We start from the raw sequence: 8555 nt of genomic DNA, 5'->3' as shown, positions 1-8555 counted from the left end.
CGGTTTTTGATTTTGTTTTTTAATCTGAGTCTCTTCATTCAAATACTTTTAGATGGCATAGAAGAGTAGAAAGAAATGAATAAAATTCTTTTATGTTTTCTCTCATACTGAGATAAAAGTCTTGATATAGGTGAGATCTAAGGGCTATAAACGAGGTCTGCTCAAAATTTCTGCTTTGAATAGAAATTTTTAGTAAAGAAATAACTTCTTACCTCTATAGAATAGAAAACTGAAAATAATTTTTAGAAAAATGGCCAAGGCTTTTAGTGGATAGTGTGAAGGGAAAAAGATTTTTATAATCTAGCTTTATATAGTAGATTATGAGTGCCTTTAGAGTCTACAGAGCATGTAACGCAAACGCCCACACTTTACAGGATAGGAACCTGAGGCATAGAGAGGCAGAGTGACTTAGAGCGGGGCGCAGGACTTTTCACTCCTGATTCCAGAATCTTCCCCGATACCCAAGACATCATGCGCGAGTCTGTATTCTGCTTTAATGTCTGCATTCTGCTTTAATGTCTGCATCCAAGTGTCTGGACACTCACTTTCATCTTTTTCTTTTTTAATTTATTTTTTGCTGCATTGGGTCTTCGTTGCTGCACACTGGCTTTCTCTAGTTGTGGAGAAGGGGCGCTACTCTTCGTTGCGGTGTGCGGGCTTCTCATTGCGGTGACTTCTCTTGTTGTGGCTCGCGGGCTCTCGGGCGCAGGCTCAGTAGTTGTGGTGCACGGGCTTAGTTGCTCCGCGGCATGTGGGATCTTCCCGGACCAGGGCTCGAACCTGCGTTTCCTGCACTGGCAGGAGGATTCTTAACCACTGCGCCACCAAGGAAGTCCCTCACTTGTATCTTTTAAGGAACCCCATTCAAAATGACCACCTTAGGAAGACCACAGATAAATCTAAATACTGAGTGAGTACTTGATGCAACTGAGAACTGTAAGCTCTTTCATTTCTACAAGTATCAATGTAATCTGGATCATGATCTACTTCTTTGTGATTTAATCTCACCAGTTAGTAATACTTCATTATCTCTTTTGCTCGTAAGTAGTTAGGTAAGCTGGTGAAGATAAGCTAACATCTTTACTTTTGCAGGGTAAGAACAGAAACAATCATCTCTCGCATCTCAGTGTCCCCAAATTTCCTGGACATTTTTCTCTCTTTGTGGCTATAAACAAGAGAAATAGTGTCATGTTTATTCAGGTTTTTTGGCTGGAGGGCGAAAGAGGAAATGGTTTCTGATGCAAAGGCAAGGTGATTAAGCTCCTTTTTTTCTCTGCAGCGTTTCGAAATTGTCTCATAAAAACTGAGAATCTGAGTAACAAAGACAATGGCATGGAAGAGTCAGAAGCTAGTAAATGAAACAATAATTTAAATATGGAATAAGACATAAGGAAAAAACTGAATATTTTTTACATACATTTGTCATAGAAGCAGTTGATATTGTTTTAAATCTTCAGAGGTAAAAGACTAAATTCAGGACATAGAACTTTAAAAGTTTACATTTCTATGCTCATAAAGGTGGTTGATTAAGTAAGGCTTAATTAACTTCTTTAACTCTGTTATAAAATAATGTTACCTGGCCACAGGGTACATTGATTAAGTATTAGTCACTGCTAATAAGACCTATTTACTAATTCACCAATTTGTGATTAATGGACTTGATTACAAGGGTGAAAATTCCAATCAATTCAAAATTATATGGTCAAAGGGTCACTATAAAAAAAGTAGACATAGTTCAAATATTTGTTTCTAACTGGGAATCTGATCATCTCTTAAAATAGTATTCAACTGGACCTGGTTTTCTGGCTGTAATAAGTAAGAAGAGTAGAAGTATAGTTTCTGCTTTGCACTCCACTTCTCTGGAACTCTATTTCTCACCTAAAAGTTCAGGTAATCATACCTGCTCCATCACCTTCACAAAGTTATTCTGAGAGTCAAAGACATATGAAAGTCCTCTGCAAGATTATGATGGGATGACAATAATTAACAAAAAGGGGAGACAATTTAGTAATGTAATGATCCTGACTCCATAATTCATCGTTAGGTCCACAGAGCTACTATTGTTCGGCTGGACAAATCTGGTCTATCTGCGGCACTGTGCTGAGGATGGGATGGGGAACACAGCCCCTGGGCACTTACTCCTGGACCATGCCCAGCTGGGCCTGGCAGATGTACATCCTCAGCATGGTGAAGGCATCGTAAGAGCACCAAGGCCCCAGAAAGGCAAGGGGTGGCTCCCGGCTCTGATTCAGGCCTCAGGACTTCCTGGTTTGGCCCCTCTCCCAGGTGTGAAATGACATTAACAAAGAGTTGGAAATAGCATGTACAGTCACTGATGGCGTTTCCTCATAAGCAGCAAAGATGACATCAAAAAATAAGTAAGCAAAAGAGAAAAACCAGGCCCTACTTTTTTTTTTTTTTTTTGCGGTACGCGGGCCTCTCACTGTTGTGGCCTCTCCCGTTGCGGAGCACAGGCTCCGGATGCGCAGGCTCAGTGGCCATGGCTCACGCGCCCAGCCGCTCCATGGCATGTGGGATCTTCCAGGACCGGGGCACGAACCCGTGTCCCCCGCATTGGCAGGTGGACTCTCAACCACTGCGCCACCAGGGAAGCCCCAGGTGCTACTTTTAAAACTATTTTCTCTTAATACTGTATACAAACTATAGGATGATACTGTACCCCTCCCCCACCCCCAAAAGTACTTGGTGGTAAAGAACAATATTTCTGTCCCTGTCCGCATCGGAGACTTGCACTGGTCTTTAGCAAGCCTGTCTGAGTCAGCGTTTGAGAAAGGAAATGGCTGCTTGAGCAGAACCAGCCTGAGCTTTAACCATCTTTTGGGGCCACATCCCAGCCCAGGTGAGGTGCTCCTCCAGCTCTGGACTTGGATTGGTGTTCAGCTCTTCAGACAGTTCGTGCAACTCAAACCAAGAGAGAATCTGAGAGAGTAATGGTTCATCACAGCCTGCTGCTCCCAAAATGGATGGAAAGGGTTGTGCCATAGGAAGTTTCTAATCGCCACCTGATTTGGACCTGTGGCAACAGTGATTTCATGTGGTTCAAACTACCCTTCTACTTTCTGCTGTTAGAAGTTTAGGATCGTGGTTTGCCGGACTGCAGAAGCCCCTTTGAACTGGCAGTATGCTCCCACATTGTCTGAAGGTCCCCACTTTCTCAAAGGAAAAATAGGAACAAGCTCTCTTCCTGATGATTTCACTTGCAAATCCTTTATTTTGTTCTGATCCAACTCTGCCAAAGTTCATTGACTTCACCAACAGGAGCTTCTGAAATGTCTGTTAGTTGGTGTCATAAACTGACCGTTTGCATCCACCCCCCCCAACAAATTCATATAATGAAATCACATCCCCCGTGTGATGGCATTAGCAGGTGAAGTCCTTGAGAGGTGATTAGATCCTCAGGGTGAAGCCCTCCTGAATGCGATTTCTGCCTGTATACAGAAGATCCCAGAGAGCCACCTGCCCCTTCCACCATGTGAGGACACAGGACCACCATCTATGAACCAGGAACTGGGTCCTACCAGATCTGAATCTGCCAACACCTTGTTCTTGGACTTCTCAACCTCCAGAACTGTGAGAAAGAAATTTCTGTGGTTTTTAAGCCACCCAGTTGATGGTATTCGGTTGTAGCGACCTGAACTAAGATGATATTGGGTGATGGTTAGGGGTATGAACCCTGTAGCCAGAATGCCTGGGTTTGAAACACTTCCTATCTGCGTGGCCATGAGCAAGTTATATGTCCTCTCAGGGCTGCAGTTTCCCTCACCTGCAAAATGGTGATAAAATGTGCTGAAGGGGCTTCCCTGGTGGTGCAGTGGTTGAGAGTCTGCCTGCCGATGCAGGGGACACGGGTTCATGCCCCACTCTGGGAGGATCCCACGAGCCGCAGAACGGCTGGGCCCGTGAGCCATGGCCGCTGAGCCTGCGCGTCCAGAGCCTGTGCTCCGCAACGGGAGAGGCCACAACAGTGAGAGGTCTGCGTACCAAAAAAAAAAAAAATGTGCTGAATAGTTTTCGCTGTTATTATTATCTCACGCCCACAAGATGGAGGCCCTATTGTGAGGGCAATGCCCAGTGCAGTGTTGACCCACGTCTTTAAATCTCTCTGGTCAGATGCTCACCTGTTCTTGGCCACTAACTCACTAAAAGAATGTCAATTAGTTCACATTCTCTATTTTCTCATTGTTCTGTTGCTTTCCGCAAAGTCTTTCATGTTTCCTGTCTTCTATGTCAATCTGACCTGAACGACTTCTCCAGGGATTATTAACTTAAAGTCCATTTCTACGAGCTCATCTGGATGGCTTTTCCTCCAGCAGTCCCACAGGTTCGCCCTCTGATCAACAGCTCTCCCTATTTCACACATCATTCTATTTTTTTAAACCTCACACACACACACACACCACACACACACACACACACACACCACACACACACACACACACACACACAATTTACCAAGAAACTGGGTTACTTCTGCGTTGCTGTTGGGAAGATTGTGAAATGATACAGCCACTCTGGAAACCAGCTTGGGAATTTCTATATGAGCTGCTTCTTCAGGTTCTTATAAGCTGGGCCATTAACCAAAGTGACTATATTCAAAGACAGAGAAGAAAAGCCAAAGTCTGCGTTTGTCTGCGTTGACCACCCAGAATCCAAACCTTATGCTTTGCTAAATGGAATTTGTTCATATGGAAGATCAATTCATGTGCAGCATCTGTTTGGGACTTTTTTTTTTTTTTTTTTTGCGGTACGCGGGCCTCTCACTGCTGTGGCCTCTCCCGTTGTGGAGCACAGGCTCCGGACGCGCAGGCTCAGCGGCCATGGCTCATGGGCCCAGCTGCTCCGTGGCATGTGGGATCTTCGTGGACCGGGGCACGAACCCGTGTCCCCTGCATCGGCAGGCGGACTCTCAACCACTGTGCCACCAGGGAAGCCCTGTTTGGGACTTCTTGCTCTTCTGAATCAACTAACCAAAGTCCTGAGAGCTGCATTAAGACACATTCACCAGGTACAGGAATGGAAAAGTGTGGGCAGATCTTCCTTTCTTATGCAGTTTTTTTTTCCAATTAATAATGCTGTTTCACCTCAAGAATATTTGCTCTTTCAGAGTTTTCAGTGACACGCATTAAATTAAATCCTGCAGCTTCCTTACTACCAGATGGCAGTGCCACTTAATGCACATCCCTCTCCTCACACTATTTGTGTTCCAGATCTAGAGGTTGGACCCAGCTCTTAGGAATGGACACATCGACAACCAGGTAACTCTGATCTTTATCAGATAAGTAAATAAAAGAGGCAAAAGCAAACCAGTAACAGCAAGAGAAAACAACAGAGGAGATGAATATAGCCATTCATTTCACTTAAGTTCTGGAAGTGAAAAGTATTAGTGTGATGTTTGCAAAAAATTAATAAACAGAAATCTCAATAAAGTTGGGAGACCAGAGAGGAAGCTCTCACACCCTGCGAGGATAGCAGAGCCCAACAGGGAAAAGAAAAATTCATCTTCTTTCCTGGCAAGAACTCAACCAACGAAACACCATGGGCTGTTTGTTTACCAGAGCCCTCAACTTCCAACTTCCTTTTTCCATCTATAAAAGTGTTCTCCTTCCCTTGCTGTGTGGGCAACTTCCTTTTTCCATCTATAAAAGTGTTCTCCTTCCCTTGCTGTGTGGGCACTTGTACAAACCCTGAATTGCAATTCTCTGTTGATTCTAAATAAACCCATATTTGTTGAGGAAATATCTGGCTGTCTATTTGTTTCAGGTCAATATGTTCAAATGAAATAAATACCTACACTGGTGTTAATTCTCAAAAGAAAAAAACCCTATTCATATTCATCCAACAACTGATTTCATGGCTGTCATTTTTTTTTTTTTTTTTTAGCCTCAATGGGCAGCATGTGGGATCTTAGTTCCCTGACCAGGGATCGAACTGGTGCCCCTGCAGTGGAAGCGCAGAGTCTTAACCCCTAGACAGCCAGGAAAGTCCCTCACGGCTGTCATTTCTGAAACATATAATAACGTGACTTAACTGATATGGTATTCAAATTTATCTTAAATGACAAAAACTTAAAAAATGATAATAATATACTGCTTTTTGTACTTGTGCTACCATTGACCATGATCAACCAGAAATGCATTTGGCTTATTTTAGTACTGTTGTTGCAATTGCACTAAACTATAAACCAGAAGTTATTAGTGAACATCCTGCTTTCTCAGATTGTCACCTATAAATAAACTGGGATTCGAAGTGGAGCTGCGGATTTTCTGAAAGAAACTAGTGCAAATATTTTAAGAGTTGCAAGTTGTTCCTAATGAAAAACTGAATAAGTAGGCTTTTATTTCATTTGTTAGTACTTTGGATAACATTTTATTGTTTCTGTCTTAAGTATGTTGTTTCTTACTCTCCTGCGTGTTTATTTCACAAGTTGAGGACGTATGACAGTGAGACCAAAGGAAAGCTAACTATCATAGTCTTTGGATCATTCCCTTTTGCTATGATCATATATAAATAAAAGATACAGGTTTTACTTCTCACTTATTAATTGTACTTAATGAAAATTAGTTGGCTATGTCAGTATTTATTACCCACCTCTTTTGCCAGCTAGATATGAGAAGGTATGTTTAACATATTTAAATCTTGATAACTTAATAAACAATAGAATATTGCATTGATGGATGATATTTAATATTTATTGTCCAAATCAAATTTCTCTTGTAAAATATATGGGTTATTTGGGGAAAAAAACTAATCATGCAATTACCACACAACTCAGCAGTTGTATTCCTGGGCATTTATCCCAGAGAAATGAAGACATCTTCACACAAAAACCTGTACATGAATGTTCATAGCATCTTAGTTTGTTTTATCCACAAACTGAAAACAATCCAGATGCACTTCAATGGATGAATAACCAAGCCGTGGAATACTACTCAGTAAGAAATGAACTATGCAACAATGTGGATGGATTTCAAGAGTATTCTGCTGAATGAAAAAGGCAATCCCCGAAAATAACATACAATAGATTCCATTCATGCAGGATTCTTGAAATGACAAAATTACAGAAATGGAGAACAGATTAGTGATGGCCAGAGAGTAAGGAGGGAGTGAGGGTGAGAGAAAAGTATGGGCATGGGCAACTGAAGACTGGGAATCTTTCTTTATCTCGACTCTACCAATATATCCTAGTTATAATATTGTACTGTTAAGTGTTGCAAGATGTTACCATTGGGGGAACCTGGGTAAAGAGGACAGATGATCTCTGGGTATTATTTCTTACAACTGCATGTGAATCAACAATTACCTCAAACATTTTTAAAAAGTTTTAATTGAAAAAACGATTTGTGATTTTAAAAAGTTTGTCCTTTTTATTTTTCCTTGGGATTAGTCTGTATGTCATATATGTATAGGTTGCAACGTGACCTTAACATAAAAGATACTTTTTAATTTATTGTATTCTATATTCAGTCTCATTTTTTAAAAAGTGCTTTTAAATTGGGCACTTTGTTACATTTAGATGAATATAAATATATATAAATATAAACACATACACAGGTTTCCTTTGATAATTTTGACCTACCTTTTGGTTTCAAAAGGTTCAAAGTTCTGCTATTGTTTCTCATATTTTTAACTTTTTTTGTCATTTATCTTAATACTTCAAAATCATAAAATGAGGAAGGGGCAAAGTTGTTTTTGTACAAAGCGGCTTTAAATACACTGGTATCCACAGTAGGTACTGACAGCGGCGTGTTCGGAGGGGGAACAAAAAGTTCTCTAGCCAGTAAGCCTGGAATCTTTGCGTTGACCTTGAACTAGTCTCAACAGTCAACAGCGCTGGTAACGGTAATAGGCTGACAGCCCTGAGTGACGCCGGGACGCCGGGTGGGAACGGTGCGAGCTCGGGCGCCGCGGCTCGGCTTTGAGCGGCTGGATCCCCGCGGTGCTTTAATAGCGGCCCCACGTGGTACAAATGGGAACTACAGGCATTCGGCGGCATCCTCGGCCACTGGGCGGACGAGGGGCGGCCCCGCATTAGCCTGCATCCTGCGCCCAAGGAATTAAAGCCCTGGAGAGGGGCCAGGACGATTTAACCCGGGAGATCGAGGCCTGGCCCTTCCCGCAGTGCACACGAGTGCAGGGGGCTGGGATCACACTCGTCCTGGTGCCGCTCCGGTAAGCAGGTGACAGGCCACTTGTGCTTGGCAGGCAAGGGACCAGCCTCTGGAGTTCTCAGGGCGAAGGGACTTGGGGGGAGGAGGAGAGTGAAGAGTTCATGGGAACTGTGAATATTCAGTTTGGGGAATTAATGCCAAACAGTCTTCCGAAACAGTCCGTGGTCCAGTTGCTGTTCATCTTCTCCAACCTGAGTATTGTGATCCTTTAAATTTTATTTATTTTTTCCTCATGGTGGCGTGAAAGGGCATGGTTTAATGTGCCTCTTCCAGATCTGTTTCTCTCCCATTCTTCCCCGTTTCACTAAGAGGCACCAGTTGACCACCCATGCCCTCGAGCCAAATCTTAGGAGTCTTCCTGAATTT

The sequence above is a fragment of the Phocoena phocoena genome, chromosome 12 (genome assembly GCF_963924675.1).
Source record: "Phocoena phocoena chromosome 12, mPhoPho1.1, whole genome shotgun sequence".
Lineage (NCBI taxonomy): Eukaryota > Metazoa > Chordata > Mammalia > Artiodactyla > Phocoenidae > Phocoena > Phocoena phocoena.
Note: the sequence above shows the minus strand (reverse complement) of the source record.